Raw genomic sequence first — 19193 nt, forward strand, 5'->3', positions numbered from 1 at the left:
GAAACACAGCTATTCTATGAGTCCAATATTCCTTCTTTCTTTACTTTCATTTAACCAAAGAGCTCTTTACATGCACATAGGTGTCTGCCAATTGCTAGTTTTTTTTCACTCTAATTTATATGACTTAACTATCAGTGTCCCATTTATTAAACAAAGAGGATAGATTGCAGAGATCCTAAGGGTTTCTTCCAGTTCTAAAATGCAGTGATCAGTGGTTACCTCTGGGGAAAGAAGAAACACACGCAAAGAAAAGCTACTGTCTATTTAGGTAGAATTTCTTCTCATAGCATCTCTTAATTCCTTTTTTTCCTGACTACTTGTAATAAAATCGGTAGGTACTATAACTGACCAAATCCCAGCTGTGACCTCATAGCAGGAGAAAGCATCAAAATTTGGGTCCTTCTCTCTCCTAGTCTTTGAAAATTGATGGGAAGCAACCTCCTGGCTCTATTTGGCTTCTGGGTGTTATCATGGAGTGGGGCAGGTTTGCTGTGAAGCAAAGAAAGGAGGTGAGCAAGGAAAGTGTGAAGTCTGTATTGGGCATCATATGATGCCCCCACATGCATCCCAGTGGATGAAAGTGCTGTAACCATTCTTTATCCTTGACTCTGAATTATAATGGGATTCGAGTGAATTTAGTCTTTTCTGGTTAAAAAGTAATTAGTGACAGCTTTGCCCTTTTTATGAATGACACCCCTGCCTTTCTTTTTATCATGAGAAATGATTTTAAAAGATGACCTGTTTTTACAGATGTGAAAGGGACATTTAAAAGGATTTGAGTCCAGTTCTTTCTTTTTAAAATTTTCTATTATGGAATACATAAAAGCAGGGAGATCTACATGATAAGGCCCCATGTACCCATCACCTGTATTTAACAATGATCACTCCAGCCAATCTTGTTTCCTCTGCAGTATCCCCACTACTCACCACCCCCCATAGATTATTTTGCAATAAATCACTGACATCATGTCCTATCATTTGTAATGTTGTACTATATATCTCTGAAATTGAATACTTTTTTTAAAAAAAAGTTTATTTTTGAGAGAGAGAGCACGAGCAGGGAGGGACAGAGAGAGAGGGAGAGGGAGAATCCCAAGGGGGCTCTGCACTGTCAGCACAGAGCCCGAAATACGGCTTAAACTCATGAACTGTGAAATCATGACCTGAGTCAAAATGAAGAGTTGGATGCCCAACTGACTGAGCCACCCAGGCTCCCCAGAAATGTAAATACCTTTTAATAAAAATACAACCAGAATATATGATCACATCTCAAAAAAAGAAAGAAAACGATATGGGAATGCAAGCTGATGCAGTCACTCTGGAAAACAGTATGGAGATTCCTCAAAAAAATAAAATAGAACTACCCTGTGACCGAACAATTGCACTACTAGGCATTTATCCAAGGGATACAAGTGTGCTGTTTCTAAGGGACACATGCACCCCCGTGTTTATAGCAGCACTATCAACAATAGCCAAAGTATGGAAAGAGTCCAAATGTCCATCAATGGATGAATGGATAAAGAAGATGTGGTATATATATACAATGGAGTATTACTCTACAATCAAAAAGAATGAAATCATGCCATTTGCAACTGCGTGGATGGAACTGGAAGGTATTATGCTAAATGAAATTAGTCAGTCATAGAAAGACAAAAATCATATGACGTCACTCATGTGAGGACTTTAAGAGACAAAACAGAGGAACATAAGGGAAGGGAAACAAAAGTAATATAAAAACAAGGAGGGGGACAAAACAGAAGAGACTCATAAATATGGAGAACAAACAGAGGGTTACTGAAGAGGTTGTGGGAGGGGGGACGGGCTAAATGGGTAAGGGGGACTAAGGAGTCCACTCCTGAAATCATTGTTGCACTATATGTTAACTAATTTGGATGTAAATTTAAAAAAATAAAAAATAAAATAAAATAAAGAAAATGATAATTAATACCGTAATATCAGCAGATACTCAGCAGTCAAATGTTTTTCATCATCTAAGTTTTTTCACAGTTGGTTTAGGATTCAGATAAGGTCTATATATTGCAGTTTGTAAATTTGTCTCATAAGTCCCTAATCTAGTGGTTCTCAAAGTATGGTCCCCAGACCAGAAACATCAATATCACCTGGGATCTTCTTAGAAATGCAAATTCTCTGGCATTAGCCAAGGCTCCTTGAATCAGAAACCCTGGGGATGGGTCTCCACAAACTGCCTTCTGGGTGATTCTGATATACACTGAAGTTTGAGAAGCTCTGCCTTACTCTTTGGGTTCTCTCTCTCTCTGTAATATATTTGTTTAAGAAACTGATCACATGTCCTATACAGTTCCCCTTAGAGTGGATCTTGCCAATAACGTTCCTATAGTAATTTAACAATTCTTTTTTTTGTTTTAAATTTTTTTTAACGTTTATTTATTTTTTGAGACAGAGAGAGACAGAGCATGAATGGGGGAGGGTCACAGAGAGAGGGAGACACAGAATCTGAAACAGGCTCCAGGCTCTGAGCTGTCAGCACAGAGCCCGACGCGGGGCTCGAATCCACGGACCGTGAGATCATGACCTGAGCCGAAGTCGGACGCTTAACCGACCGAGCCACCCAGGCGCCCCTACAATTCTTTTTTTGAGCAAAACAAATGTTACACATGCTTACTTCATATGAATCAATTTATTTAAGCATTGGAAAGTCAGCATTATGAGCTACTATCAATTCACAGTACTGGTTACTGTTCTGTCAATTTGAAAGTGTGACTAAGAGAAACCAATGTGTGTTTTGGAACTATTTCTTTATTTTTGTTATTAAAGTCAGAAATATTCCATGTTTGGACTTGATGCCATGCCTGCTAAACCACATTACAGCCTTCTTAACACACTTAAAAAGCTGACACATCCAGTGGCATGATGGTAAGCCAGCAATTTGGGGGGACTCCCTTAGTTTATAGTATCTCTGTGGTGTAAACACTCCCCATGGCTGACTTCAGGCTACCAATGTGATGTCACTAAACTCTGACTTGGGAGTACACGGGCACAGTCAGTGGTCATGAGCCAGTAGCAGGTGGCTCCAGCATATCACTGGCATGGCTCACTTAGAATCTGGTATTAACAGCTGCGATAACTTGAGTAGTATAGGCAAAACCTATTATTTTCTTTTGGATCTGTGAGTCTGAACTAAGGTGCATGCAATAGTTAATTTTATGTGTCAGTTTGATGGGGCCACAGTGCCCAGAGAGTTGGTCAAACATTATTCTAGATGTTCCAGTGAGGATGTTTTTTGGATGAGGTTAATATTTAAGTTGGTGGACTTTGAGTAAAGCAGACTGCCTTCCCTATTGAGTGGGCTTCATCCAATCAGCTGAAGACCTTAATAGAATGAAGAATGACTTTCCACCAGGAAAAGGAAATTCTGCTGGCAGTCTGCCTTTGGACTCAAACTGCAACATCAACTCTTCCCTGGGTCTCCAGCCTGCCCATCTTCCTGCAAATTTTGGACTTAACAAGCCTCCACAATCATGTGAGCCAATTCCTTAAAATAAGTATCTCTCTCGGGAGGGAGGCAAACTATGAGAGACTCTTAAATACAGAGAACAAATTGAGGGTGGATAAGGAAGTGGGGAGAGGGGAAAATGGGTGATGGGCATTGAGGAGGGCACTTGTTGGGATGAGCACTGGGTGTTGTATGTAACCGATGAACCACAAGAATCTACCCCAAAAACCAAGAGCACACATTACACACTGTATGTTAGCCAATTTGACAATAAATTATATTAAAAAAAATAAATGTCACATCCAGAAATGCCGAAAGAAAACAAAATCTCTCTCTCTTTCTCTCCCCACACCTATATGTGTGTGTGTTTGCACACACACACACACACACACACACACACACTATTGGTTCTATTTATTTTCTGTAAAACTAAGTCACCATAAAACTTGAAAATTTTATATATAAAAATGTCAGTCATAACACTAATTGTATAACCCCCTAATACACTGGGTTCTGCAGTTGGACAAGCACTAAAGTAAGGTTCCTTCTTTCGCAAGCATCTCCCTGCTTTTCTACAGCACTTAAAATTCCCATGTCACTCACATAAGGTAAGTCTTTGCTACTTCCTGTTAAAATACAGAGCAGGACAACAATCAGGCCAGTGTCAGCTATTAGTATTTTAATGGGCTGCATGTGTAGACTTTCTGTCCGGTCAGCCCTGAGAAATCTGTGCAGACAAGTTCTGGATGTGTTTTGGAGCCCTCCTGAGCAGCTAGGGATCCTCATGAAGCTCTCTATCTAGGTCATAGGTGGATCTCCATTGACTAATTTATGTACATAAGCATATCCCTTCTCGGGTGGATTTAGGATGGCTTACACACAAATATATAGTACAGCAATGTCAAAGGGGTAAAAAAAATATGGCAAAAGGAAAAATGATGGTAAGAGAATAGGTGGAGCCAGGCACAAGATGAATATGCAAATTACATTTCTCGAAATTCTGTGTGCTTATAGAGGTGAGCCATGCATTTGAATTAAAATATTTTAGCAGGATGTATAAAGCAGAGTAAAATAAGTCAAATAATATAGAAGATTTAAAAAAACACAATCCATTGCTTAGATAAGTCCAAGTACTTCTGTCATTGAGACTAGAGTGAGATTTCTTCAGTAGGTCTTTTAAAAGAATTCACTGAATAATGTAAACACTAATGTCTTTGCAACATCTTTGGACTAAGTGAAGTGAAAAGCTTCAAAGGAACCCTTTTAATAATACTTTTTATTTAGCCAAGGACATTACTTTAAAGCGCAATTCAATAGAGGCACTTATGCTGATAACCACAATGATGCATCCCAGGTGTGAAGTCACTGGTGATCTGGTTTCATCTAGGGATAAGTTATAAATTATCTAGTTGTTCTCAGGTACCAGTCTGGCAGTCAGTGATGAAATTTCCATGGGCTCATGATGAAAATTAAAAACAGTGCAGTGAGTAGTGAATTTTCCATAGTACTAAATTACCATAAAATGTCAATTTAAGAAACTATCCTTTTGTTACACCCTTACTTGGTAAAAGAAGTTAGCAATCTATGTCCATAACCATTATAAGATTTAAAAAAAAATTTTTAATGTTTATTTATTTTTTGAGAGAGAGAGAGAGAGAGAGAGTGTGAGCAGAGGAGGGGCAGAGAGAGGGAGACAGAATCCGAAGCAGGCTCCAGGCTACTAGCTCTCAGTACAGAACCCAATGCGGGGCTCGAACCCACAAGCCGCGAGACCATGACCCAAGCCAAAGTCAGACACCCGACTGACTGAGCGACCCAGGTGCCCCAAACCATTATAAGATTTTTTTAAACTTGTCTGTGACATATAAAAATCTGGGAAACCATTGTCCTAAGAGTATGGAAAGACACACAATCCTCTATGAATATTATTTTTCTCAATAAGGCTTTTGATATCTTTATAACTTGCAGCAATATGCTAGAAATTATACACTCTGACAAATATCTGGAATGCAGCTCTCCAATGTTACAAGTTTAATACAAAAAAAACATATGTTTTAGAAATCAGTCAGTTTGGGAGAAGAACTGATATACTATAATAAAAATTTAGGAACCAGGCAAGAACCATGCATAAATGGAAGCCACCCTGCTGTCCCTCTGAGTTGAGCCAACGGAGGGCAGGGCTAAGAGTGTCCTCAGGAAGTTATTCTTGGATGACTCACTAACTTACAGACAAATGCACGAGAGAAATTCCCAAGTTTTACACCACTGAGCACCACCACAATAATTCCAGCCCAGGAACACTGGAAAATGGACATAACCAAGAGCTCATCTGGACCATTAAACAACAATAACCAAAAACTCAAACAAAAACTACACAGTAATAATACCTACAGAATGGTTAGCTTCGAGTAATTGAACTTTTTGGATTTTTTGAAAGATTAACAACGGCATATTGGTAATGGATGACATCATCTGGTAAAGGGGATTTGTAGCCATATATAAATAGTTAATATTTTTTTGAGTACTGTTTTAAGCATTTTACATGTAAATACATTCAATCCTCACAGCGACCTTATGAGATACATATTATTATTATCATTATTATTATATCCCATTTTTACAGATGAACAAACTGAGGCTGAGGGCTGTTAAATAAATGTCATCCAACTACTAAGAGGTGGAACAAAGCTTCAAACCCTAGTGGAGCAACCCCAGAGACCACACTAACAGAAAGATGCTTCACTGACTCCTTACCTAACCATAAGACTGGAAGAAGTTGGGAGATAGTTGCCAGGAATGGTGCCCTAATCTTAGACTAGTTAATTTGTGACCATTCTGTCTGCAAGTAACCAGATCCCAAGGACAATTTTCTTGGAAGGCCACTTTTTAGGCTGTAATAATAAAGTCATATCGTCTTCAGATAAGAGGATGCTTCTTGTTCTATTCTCAAACCCTTGGCCTCCAGCTTATCCAGGAATGGCATCAAATTGTTCCAATATAAGTTAAAAGCAAGGGGGATGGTGAGTGGAATGTGACTCTGATGCTCAGAACATATCCTCTTTCTATACACAGAATTGTATTGGATTGGCCAGGTCACTCCTGAATCCCTGGGTCATGGAAGGTACTAGGGAGCAACCTCAGCATGAACATAAATGTCTATGGTGTCTCTCTTAAATTCTGGTGGCTTGGCCCACATCAAATTCTATTCCACTTAGTCAAAGACCTAAGGAAGATAAAAATCAACTTCAAACTGTCTTTTAATAGGCCTGCTGACTTCTTTCTAAGAAAAGAGAATTTAGGATGGTTGATAGTAGATTAGGAATGCCTAAAGCTGGCCTTCTGGATTGGAGGTAGAACCAGCAGTCAGATCATGTTCCCCTGAGCTTGGGGTCTTTCTGTTGTGCTTTCATCCTAGAAAACCTTCAATCTCTCACAATGACCTCCAACTTCACTTTGTGTCACTTTTCATGTTACGCTGTCACCATGGCAACACTCCATGCCTTTTGGGTCTCTGGCCTGAGGTAACATGGGCTTTCTCTAGCAGGTGAGTCAATAGAAGTTCAAAGTATTTACAAATTAGGAAATCACAGGTGGCCAGAGCTGATAAGGGTCCAGTGTTTGAGACTATTCTCACCAATTTCCCTGAGCCCAAATATTGCATTTCTATTTCCAACCTTCTGGGCAGAGCTTAATCTCTTGGTTTGGGGCCACTCAGGAAATCTGTTCTCCTACTTCAGATACTTCTTTTTCAACTCAAAGTCTTCTATGCTTTTCTAGTCCTTTCTTCCTTCTAACCTGCAGTCTGGATTCTTTGTTCTTTTTGTTCTGCAAATCTTTTAAAGTCCCTGAGTTTCTTTTGGGGGAAACAACCTTGTTTATCCACAGTTATCTGTCCTGTCTTTGACATATCTACACGCAATAGACTATCTGCAAGAGGCCAGTACCAAAGAGCAGAGGCATCTCACCACGTTGAAGGCAGAAATAGAGCTAGCTACCAGGGCATAGAGGACAAATTTGCCAGCACAGTTTCCCCACTCCAAAAACTGTTACTTTTGACTTGACAGAAGAACATTAAATATTTATGCATAGACTCATCAAACAAATGTTTATTGGTACAACACTGTGCTAAAGCCCGTCATAGAGTTATTTGGGTCCTGCCTTTAAGGGGTTTTTTAGTCTGGCAGGAAAGCTGTTGCATGCATTACATGACGTAAAAGATTATGTTCTAGGCAGAGAATGATACAGCTGTAAGAAATGTACAAACAAAGTGCCGTGGGAGTTCAGATTATTTGGTCATTGAGAAGTCAGAAATGAATCTAAATAAAAGAAAGCAGGAATAAGAATTTACAGTGGGAGTGAATTAAAAAAGGTCAACTAGTCCATCGGATTTGCTTTGTAGATTAAATAAACAGACCCAAATACATTTTAAAAAGTAAACAAGAAGATATATAGTTTAATTGTGACAAAATTGGCTCTAGAACACATGTGTTTGGATTTCTAGCCTGGAGCTATTTTATCTCTACCAAGTGGCCTTCTCCAATAACCCAAGAACATGTGGACCACAAATTGGCTCTAAATTAGCAATAGCCAGCAAAATCATTTTTTAAAAATTAAGACAACCGTATTAATTGGAGAATGTCTTAGAAAAGACAGGAAAGAACTCTTTGGTTATATTTGGCTTCAATTCATTTCTTGTTATAAGAAACTACATCCAAAAGAGAGCTATGAAAATAAAAGAATGGGAAATGAGACCATAAGAAAGGTTCTGGAAATCAGAGTTATTTAGTCTGAAAAAAAGAATGTTAATGGGGGAATTCTTTGGCCTTCAGGGATTAGGAGGTCCCCAACCAGCTGTTCTCCATTTCTCCAGAAGGCAGAAAACCAGAGAAAATAGACTTGAATATAAAGCAGAAAAGATGAAGTTAGACATAAGGAAAAGGCCCCCAATCTGAAGGTCTGCTGTGTACAAAGGACACTCTCAAGTACTCTGGATTGCCTTTTCTTTTCAGGCAATGGATTGCCTACCTGGGAAACAACACTTCTCCCATAAGTCCTGTAGATCTGACTGGAATCAGGGAAAAGGCCTTTTCAGGATCCCTCCCAGGTTTGGAAGAGGCCTTTTCAGGATCCCTCCCAGGTTTGGAAGATTATTCAAACCCTAATACCCATGTTCTATTGATCTTATCAATTAGGAGAAGTTAAAAATGAAATGTGACATAATATTTCCTGGCAATTAGAAAGAGAATGGAATCAGACATTTCCATAAGATGTGAGAATTTCAGAACTGAAAAAGCTAATGAAGTTTATTGTTTGACAAATGGCCATTTTGCAGTCAAGTTTAAAAAAAGAGATTGAGAAGGAAGCATGCATGTTCTCGACCCTTTCCGTGGAATTTCCAGGCCTCCCATTCCCACTCTTTCCTTTTCCCTCTCCCAAATTATTATCCCTCAAAACAATGCTCAGTCGTTGATGAATCTCTACCTTATTAGCTGAGGATGACATAAGTTTCTGGTTCCAAAAACTGAATATAGAGTCATCTGGAAAGTTGAAAATAAAATGGAAAAGCCCAGGTCCCATTCCAGAGTTTCTGACGTAGTAGGGTGAAAGCGGGACCTAAGTATTTGTAGTTTTGAAAAACTCTCCGATGGTCCCAATGCCCTGGTTTGAGGACAGTTAGCTTGTGGTATTTTTTTCTCTCCCAGAGATATCTTTCTTTTAACAGGAATCTCTTGAAGACCTCTGAAATTTTCAAATCCCCAGTGAATCTAAGATGGTGTGATTTCTGATGCAGATGGTCAGAGAAGTAATTTCGGGCATTTCGTCCCCTGAGATGTTCCATATGGACTCCTGTTATTCTGCAGACTTGATAGTGACCTTGGTTTTGCAAAGGGAAGTGTTGCTATTGCATGGGAGTAGCTCTAAGGGAAGGGGAGAATCTCAAATACCTAGGACATGGGGCAGCATCCATGGGGGAGGAAGGATGAAGTGAAATACAAGGTAGGTGGGCCAGTAGATCCACTTTTGGAGCTCTCTGGTTGGCTGTAAAACCTGCTGTTGACTGGTGTTTTGTATTCTTTTATGAGATGGTCAGTCAAATGTGGCCACAAGAGGAGACAGAGGAGAGGCTCAGAAAAAAATAGTTTATTGTACTCACAGCATCATGCCATACAGCATGCCATTTCCACACATGGGAAAGTCACCAGGGTGATTAGGCAGAAGAAGACAGGACTGAGGGGAAGGTTTAGCCTTTATTGGAGTTTCCCATGGAAAAGCGAGACAGGGCTAGGTAAAGAGTTTAGGATTGGCTATTTTGGATAATTTCTGCAGGCTGTAAGGGTGGTCTCTAATTGTCTGACACCTGGCTTTGGGATGACTAAGGCAGAGGAATATTGCCCAATGGGGTATATTGCCTAGATAGAGGAAGTAAGACTCTGGATTGGTTAGTTTATATATCAAAGGTATGTTCCTGGTTGGTTTTTTTTTTTTTTTTTTTTCCTAAGAATTGGCTAGCCCAGGGAGGGACAGTCTCTCCCCAGCCAGAAAGGTGCTTATTTTTTTTTTTTTAAGATGACAAAACAGTATAAATACAGAAAATTAAAAATAGTTACTATACAATTGTTTTCTGATCTGGGGGGTATTATTATTATTATTATTATTTACTATACCCTATGGGCTTGCCTCTATAGTGTTGTACATTGCTGAGGCTGTGTAAAGTCTAGAAAATCTAGGAGATTTGTCAGTTTTTCTCTCCTCTTGAGCCATTTTTAAAAAATCAGCTAAGGAACCGAAAGGACAATGAGGAATGAGACTGCAAGGAAATTGATGATGAATTGTTTACTGACCCTTAAAACTCCTTCAGACTTGCTGCACTGATCCTCTAGCCCTGACAGATAATCAGAACTCTTCTGAGAAATTCTTTGCTTCATAAATTGGAGTACTTGAGTATCACATTGACGGGAACTCAATATTTTTCTTGGAAGGATTGGGTCAGTCTGAATTGGCTGTTCCTTAGTAAATGGTATTAGTGCCTAAGCAGTGATTACCAACTGGTGTTTATCTCAACTATAGTGTAGCAGAGCCTTACTTGTCTTTCCCAAATCTCTCCTTCCCTTCCTCTTAGGCACAAAACTGCTTACTTAGAGATTGGATTTCCCAGCCAACTTTGCAGCTAGGTGTGGCCATGTGATTAGACTGTCTTCAGTGAAGTGTGAGCAAATTGATGTAGATAACATCAGCCTAACCTAACTGAAAGGGTATTGCTTGCCCAGGATTTGCTTTTCTTGTGAAGTGGAAAGCTTGCAGACCAGGGAGACAGCTGCAGCCACATAGAAGAGGCTAATGTCCCAGGGGAGCAGAGGAGTGAGATGGAAGGAACCTGGGACCCTGAGGCATCTTCTGAAGTCAAGCCAACCAGCCTACCTGGAGTACTCATCTTGGGACTTTTATAAAAGAAATAAACTTCTACTTTATTTAAAGCATTGTATTGTGGGTCTCTTTGTTATGGCTGTTGAGAATGAACTTCATACATAATTGTAGATGTGACTTTTTATTTGTTTTTCTAAGGAGATTATGATTTTCATGGAAACAAAGAACCTTAGAATGCAGAAATAGTTAAAGGCCATCTTGTTTGACTTCTTTCCCATGCAGGACTCCTCTCTATGATGTCCCTTCCACAGGTCACTCAGGCTCTGTACCAACACTTTTGTGATGGTATCTATACCACTCAGTAGGATGTTCAGACTATGGACTGCTACGTTTACAGTTTTATATCATTCCTCCTGTGACCAACAATGCATTATGTGCTATAAAAATAATTGGCATTGGGGCACCTGGATGGCTCAGTCGGTTAAGCGTCCGACTTCAGCTCAGGTCATGATCTCGTGGTTCATGAGTTCCAGCCCCACATCAGGCTCTGTGCTGACTGTTAAGAGCCTGGAGCCTGCTTCAGATTCTGTGTCTCCCTCTCTCTCTGCCCCTCCCCTGCTCGCATTCTGTCTCTCTCTGTCTCTCAAAAATAAATAAACGTTAAAAAAAACCTAATTGGTGTGTAAAACATTTAACTCATCCTTCCCCCAAAATATGGTCTACATAACACCCGTTCTAGAAGATGCTCCCCATATAAAGCATTCTGGAGCCAAGTAAATTTTGAAAACACTTGTACTATACCTCCCCTCAAAGATTACATGCACCACATATATTAATACTTTAAGGTTTAGAAAAGCCTGAAATAAATTTATTTACCTTGGTTTAATCCAGAGTTTATTAAACGTATTTGGCCATGAATCATTCCTAGATGCTTTTTTTCCTGAATTGTATCTGACAACATCATGTGGAATTGGCATGTTCTGTAAAACACATTTAGGGAATGTATATATAACCTATGACCTTTACTCAGTTGGCACAATTTCCTAGACCAATGACCCAGTCACCCACAGATACACAGGATGCAACTCCACATAGGATAGAAAAACGTCAGGATTTGTTTATATTGCTTGATTATTGGATGTCAGCCCAGTCAGTAATAAACAGGAAATGTTTTTATTTGAGAATATACCAAGAACTCCAGAGACAAAGGAAGTACACACCCAAAATAAAATCCTCGCCCAACAAACTATAAACATGTAACTAAACTCTTCCTTCCCAGTACCATTTGCAGGGATTACTAATAGAGAATCTAGTCTTTACTGATAAGAAAACCTGGTTTCTCTCCTGATTAATCTCAGCCGGTTTTAGTAGAAAGGCTATGGGACCAGACTCAAACAGATCTAGATTTGAATCCCACTTACTATCTCTGTGATTTTTGGAAAGTTATTAATTCTGAGCTTCAATTTCCTTTTTGATAAGTTAGGGATAAAAATCGGTCATTATGTTTGCAGTGATTAAGTGAGATAATTGCAGCAACGTGAAAGGAAAGCAAAAGACCTAGCACATAGTAGGAATGCAGAAAATGGTAGAGTTATCTTAAGTTCTCCACTCTCCTCTCACCCTCCCCTTTTTAAATGTTTACATCTGTTGCAGACTGATCTTACCATATATTTTATTACTATAGGATGGATCCAAGAAATTTACTCAACATCCATTTAAAATTAAAGGATATAATTTGTTCATGTAGCTGCCAAGCTCATGTCTTTTCTCTTGTTAATAGCTGTTATAGAATATGAATAGTGAAGCCTTCCTTCTTTTTTATTCATAGAAATTTTTGAGTTCCATCATTGAGGGTGTTGTAGTGCCCCTTACTGTAATGATTAATATTTGAAAAATATCACAGACAGCCACATTACCATTTCCCAACTAATGTTATTTTTTTCCTTCTTGATGGAGACAAAATATTATGATTGTAATTAAATTTCATTTATTTTCTTACAATTCTGTTTTAACAGATGAGGGCACTAAATGACACTGTAAAGTCAAAACTATACTTTTGGGAACCTAAGAATTTTTCAGGAACTGAAACAGGTCAAAAGGTCAACTGAAGGTTAGAAATTTGTTTGAAGCTTTGTTTGTTTACCCAATTTGTAAAAGGTAAAACTTTTGTTTGTGGCTATCCATTAGCAGCTTAAAACAGACAAACTGTCCCCCGAGAACAGTTATAAAAGCTGAATAGCATTTTTTTTAAAAGCATGCAGCTATCCGAAGATCTTAAAGAACAACCAAAGAAGCAAAAACTTAAGGGCCCAAGATTCCAGAGATAGTCCTTGATATAACAACCTGATAAGAATAAAGCAAGAAAGGAATATTACAGGTTAGTCACTTTTCTTAGCATAGTTGCAAAAATTATATATGAGATATTTACAAACAGAATTGAGTATTATATATAAAATGAATAAGCCATCATGACCAAATTGAGTTTATTCCAGGAATGCATGGTTATTTAGATTAGAAAAACCAATCAATGCAATTTTTTACCTTAACAGAATGAAGGGAAAAAATTATACAATCATCTCAATAGATGCAGGATAATTATTTGATTAAGTTTAGTGCCTTATAGACTTGTAGAAAGCTAGAAATAGAAAGGGATTTATTTAATCTAAAATTAAAAATATTTTTGGAAAAACTCACAGCAAACATTGTTCTTAATGGGAAATATTAAAAGCTTTTCTCCTGAAAGCAGTAATATGACATTGTATTAGAGGTTCTAGGCAATAAAATAAGGCAAAAAAAAAAAAAAAAAAACACTACAAAGAAATGTCATAAAAACCGGAAAGAAAAACATAAAACCATCATAATTTGTAGACCATATGATTGAGTACATTGAAAACCCATAAACTATTAAAATTAAAAGGTGAATTTAACCGGGTCTTTGGACACAAGGTCAATACATGAAATTCAACTGTATATTTATATACTAGAAACAAACAACTAGAAATAAAATTTTTATTTATAATGATGCCATTTATAAGTAGTTACCTATTAAAATGTGTATAAGGTCTCTACATTGAAAACAACAAAATATTATGGAGAGAAATTAAAGAAATCTTAAATAATGGAGTAATATACCATACTTAGGGATTGGAAGGCTCAGTAGTGAAAAGTTGTCAACTTCACCCAAATTTATTTATAATTTTAATGCATTTCCAGTTAAAATCCCACAGAGTTTGTGTGTGTGCATATGTGTGTGTGCATGCATGTTTGTGTTTGTATGTGTATAGATTGACAGGTTGCTTCTAAATTTTAGAAGGACAAAGTTAGAGACTTACTGTGCCAGATATTAGGACTTATATAATGCTACAATAATTAAGACAGTGTGATATTGTGCAAGGAGAGACAAATAGACCAAAGGAGAAAACCAGAAATCAGAAATAGGCCAACACATGTGATGTCATTTGATTCATGACAAAGATGACTCCGGTAAAGCAGTGGAAAAGCATAGTCTTTTTGATAAGTGACACTGTGTCAGTTGGATATCCATACAGAAAAAATATATATAGATTTATATTTTGTACCATTTGGTAAAACCAATTTCAAGTTAATTGTGGACTTAAATGTGAAGATAACATAGAAATGTAACATTGGAATATGCAAAGATAACTTTCATGGGATGCCAAAAGCAATAAGCATAAAAAAAATTGATAAATGGGACTTTATTGAAATCAGAAACTTTTCTTTATCAAGAGATGAGAGTGAAGATAAGAATATGTGTAATACATGTATCTGGTATGTTCAGGTATCAGATATATATGTATATACAATAACTCCTATAAATCAGGAAGAAAAGATAGATTATTACTCACCCTTCTCTCCCCCAAAAAATGGGCAAAGATTTTGAGCAGACATTTCACCAAAGAGGATATCCTAATGGTCAATAGACATATGAAATTGTGCTCAACATCACTAGTTATGAGATAAATGCAAAGTAAAATCATGATAAGATAGCACTATATACTCATTACAATAACTAACAATGTAACAACTGATAATACCAAGCACTGGTAAAGATGTGGAGCAAATGGACTCAAATGCACTGCTAGTAACAATATAATTTGGTATATTCCTTTAGAAAAGTGTTAAGCAGAAGCTACTAAAATTAAACGTGTGTATACTCTAATTTCAGTGCTGGAATTAGCAATCCCACTACTCGGTATCTAACAGAAATGCATACATTTGCACTTTAAAATGTCAGATATCAGTACAAAAATGTTCAGTCAGAGATATTTATAGTAGTCCCAAGCTGGAAACAACCCCAGGGCCCTCAGTAAAAAAAAATGGACAAGGAACTTTTGGTATATTCATGAAATGAATACTACATGGCAATGAAAATAACAACTTACTGTTTTACATGCAACATGGACAAATCTTGTAAACATAATATCAAGTCAAAAAAGTCAGAAAAAGGGGTGCCTGGGTGGCTCAGTCAGTTGAGCATCAGACTCTTGATTTTGGCTCATGTCATGATCCCAGGGTGGTGGGATTGAGCTCTGTGTTGGGCCCTGCACTGAGTGTGGAGTCTGCTTAGGAGTCTCTCTCTCTCTCTTTCTCTCTCTCCCTCTGCCCCACTCCCCTGCTGTTGCTTTCTCTCCTTATCTCTCTCTTTCTCTCAAAAAAAAAAAAAGTCAGAAATAAAAGTGTTAGGGGAATTATTGATTACTGAGGATATTTGTTTAAAATGATCAATCTATTAAGGCTTACTATTTCTTATTCTATAAATTTTGATAATTTATATGTTTCTTTAAAATTATTTATATTTTCAGCCTTATAGGCATAAAATTACAGTAACTTTTCAAAGTTTTTAAAGTTGCCATTATATCTGAAATTTCCATCTGATGTTTCTCCTCCAAAAATTCCTCAATACTTTTCCCTCCTGTCTTTCAGTGACATTATAAGTTTATTCCTTTTTTATTCCCTTAAAAGTCTTTTTTTTTGTCATTTCAAGAGATTTGGGTTAGAAAGGAACATAGACATTTCCTTTTTTTATCCAATTTTCCTTCGATACCATCTTTTTTGTGGTATCTGCTATTTGCATATTTTGAGACAATGTATAAGGCTACAAACCAATAGTAGTTTAGTACTATTAATATACTCTCAATAAAAACTCTCTTTGGAAATAGTTACCACTGGTTATTTATTATTTTATTATTAAAGTTTATTTATAGAAAACTAGCAGGCATTAGGGAAAGAGAAAATTCCTGTGAGATTTTTTTGAGTATCTAGATACTATTTATCAAGTAAATAGTTTTACAGGGCATGCTTGTTATTTCATTCAAATTCGTATTGCTACGAAAGTAATAAGTCCACTTGTCAGTCACATTTTCACTGTAAGTCAAGTTGAAGAAAAAGAAGGCATTTATGGACCAAGCCCTACGGCAAATAAGCAGTTAATGGCAGGTACAGAAAAAGATGCCAATGAGTGAAAGTGACAAACACAAAGGAGCCTAGTGATCTCTCAGAGACCCTATGACCTGTGCATGAAAGTCACCAATAAAGATCTCTACCCATCTCAACAGCAACATTGGATCATATTGACATACACAAATGCCTTCAACGTTCTGAAGAAAGAAATAATTTTCTATCCAGGATTCTATACCCAGAAAAACTATCGATCATCTGTGAGGGTAGAATAAAAACATTTTAGATAGGCAAGGTCTCAAAAAATTTACCTTTCCTTGGGAATTTACCAGAGGAAGTGTTCTGCTAAAATTAGAAAGTAAACCCCATAAGAGGAAGACATAAAATCCAGAAAACTGAAGATCTTGCACAGAGGGAGGTGAAGGGTATTAGTAAGCCTTGAGAATGACTAGTCCAGACTGAAGCAGATTAGAGAGTTCTGGGAGATATGTCTTCATACATACAACACCTAAGTGAGTTATATAAGATAGACACAACTATAGGGAGTTTGGGTTGAATTTGAGATTATTCATAGAAAATTAAGCAAAATAAAAACATGATCATTATTAACTTCAGGGAAAAGAGAACAGAAAAGTAATTGTAACACGCATCATAGCTCAACTGAGAGTAATGTTTATGTCATCAAATTAATACTGTTCACTGATGTAAACAAAATTATGGTATAACTACACAGGGAGAGGAGAGGAATGAGAAATGTGTGTTTTGTGATTAAAGCAATACCTAAAGCAGAATCACTATAGTATTTAGAGATATTTAAGTAAATTACCAAAAGCATCAGTTAAAAACATTTTTAAAGTAATTGCCTTTGGGGAGTAGGAAAAAAACAGCGGGTAAGGATGACTTTTTTTTTTTAAGTTTATTTATTTATTTTGAGCTAGAAGGAGAGAACATGTATGAGTGAGCAGGGGAGGGGCAGAGAGAGAGGGAAAGAAAAGAATCCCAAGCAGGCTCCACACTCAAAGTGTGGAGCTCGAACCCACAAACTGAGAGATCATGACCTGAACCAAAAGCCACCCAGGCTCCCTGAGGACGACTATTTTTTTATAACAAGTCTTGTGGAACCATTTGACTGTAACAATAAGCATGCTGAATTATGATAAAAATATAAACTAAAAGGCAAAATTATGAAAAGACTTGAATAAAAAAAAAAGGACTCAAATTTTATGTGAGCTTGGACAAGTAACTTAACCTCTCTGGACATAATATGTAAAATAAATGGATAGGATAGGTAACCTTCAATTTTGGATGACCTCTGGCTCCTGATAGTTAAGTGTTAAGCTACCTGGTTTTAACTTGAAGACTCAATAAGATCCCAGGGAATGGAGTCCAAATTTTAGAGTTGGAAGGGCTAATGGTGTCTAGCTGGATCCCTCAGTTTCCTAAGAGGAAATCCAGAGAAGTTAAGTGATTTGTTCACAGGCATCAGCTCATTAGTAGCTGAAAACACATTGGGACACAGGTGTCCAGCTCTTGGTCCAGGTATTCTTTTTATTTTCCCACATAGCCAGAGAGAGAGAGGGCTTTGTGAAAGAGAGAGACAAAACCACATAGAACTACAGGAAACCAATTCTGAGATATTATTTCTTGTGGTTAAGCCAGAAAAGTGATTTGATTGAACCTCTCCCTTCCACCCCACCCACCTCTTTCTTGATAGGGTTGTATGCCCAACTCTAATTACAGCAAAGGTCAAAGGCAAGAAAACTACATTTCTAATACAGAGATGAATCCATTTCCTGATACAGAGATTGTGCCAGGATCAATTTCATTGCATGTCACCAAACCTTCCTGGCGGCCATCAGTAATTTTCCAGACTTATGTCTACGCTGAGTCTGAGGTTGAATCAACACTGGGGGTTATAACAGAGGCGCAAAGTGAACACATAAAGCTCAAGATGGTCTGCAAATGGCATTACAGGTGACATTCTGCCCAGAGCACACTCTGTATGCTGAGAACCTCTTTCCTTCCTCCAATTTGCTGTGCTCGCCTGCATGCAAATGCAAGAGGGAAATCTAAGACCAGTTACTAAGGAGACAAAACAGGTGCTCGCATGAGTCATCCTCTCTTTGGAGGGAATCTGGATAAATTTTCTACCGTAGAAGCTTCAGTAGTGATTAATTCACTTTTGACATCCATTTTAATGCACAAGGGCTGAAGAATTAATTTAAAATTAAACCTTACTTTTTTCCACAACACTGGCAGGTGAAAGCAGAAAATGTTTCACTATGGCTTGGTCTGAGGTTACAGGAGAATCCCTGCAGTCTCATGGAAGGAAGGAGAGAGGCAGAAGCTTCTGAATGAATAGGTGGCTCTGTCTCTGGGCTGAGGATCAGCATGGGTGACAGATAAATCATTTGGCCCAGTAAAAAGAGCTGGAGAGATGTTCAAGGGATGCTATCTTGTGCTAAATCCTACAGAACAGCCAGTCTCACCCAGGCTGTCCACCTTGATAAGATAAAGGAGTTGGCTTGGGTTGGGGTTGGGGGAGACAAGAGGAATACAACTGAGTTTTTACTTTCATTCTGGGAAGTAGCAGCATATGGAAATATCATGGGTTTAGCAATCAGATGGGTATTGATTGCAATCCCAGTAATACCCCTTAATAGCTCTGGTCCTTAACCTTTGTGAGCATGGATAATATGTGAACAATGCCGGCCTCACAAGGTCGTTGTGAGGACACACACATAGCAATCACCTAAGAAATTTGGAATTCCATTCCCTTATCCTATAACCTATAAATACAATTTTAAATAGAATCATAGAATCCCAGAAATGGAAAGGGGCATTAGTGATCTTACTTGGCCATTCAGAATGTGTGAAGAAATTCCAACCCCTCTAAAAGGAGTCCAAAGGTCTTCCAGTTTGTGCTTAAACACCT

At 37.8% G+C, this 19193-nt stretch overlaps 1 long non-coding RNA gene across 1 annotated transcript; it reads left to right on the plus strand.

The window, feature by feature from the left end:
* Positions 1 to 3041: 3041 nt before the first annotated feature.
* LOC122233982 lies at positions 3042 to 6399 on the plus strand. The gene is made up of 2 exons (XR_006211673.1): positions 3042 to 3502; positions 6099 to 6399. It is a non-coding gene; the product is annotated as an uncharacterized LOC122233982 (long non-coding RNA).
* Positions 6400 to 19193: the final 12794 nt, after the last annotated feature.

Source organism: Panthera tigris, chromosome A1, assembly GCF_018350195.1.
Source record: "Panthera tigris isolate Pti1 chromosome A1, P.tigris_Pti1_mat1.1, whole genome shotgun sequence".
Classification (NCBI taxonomy): domain Eukaryota; kingdom Metazoa; phylum Chordata; class Mammalia; order Carnivora; family Felidae; genus Panthera; species Panthera tigris.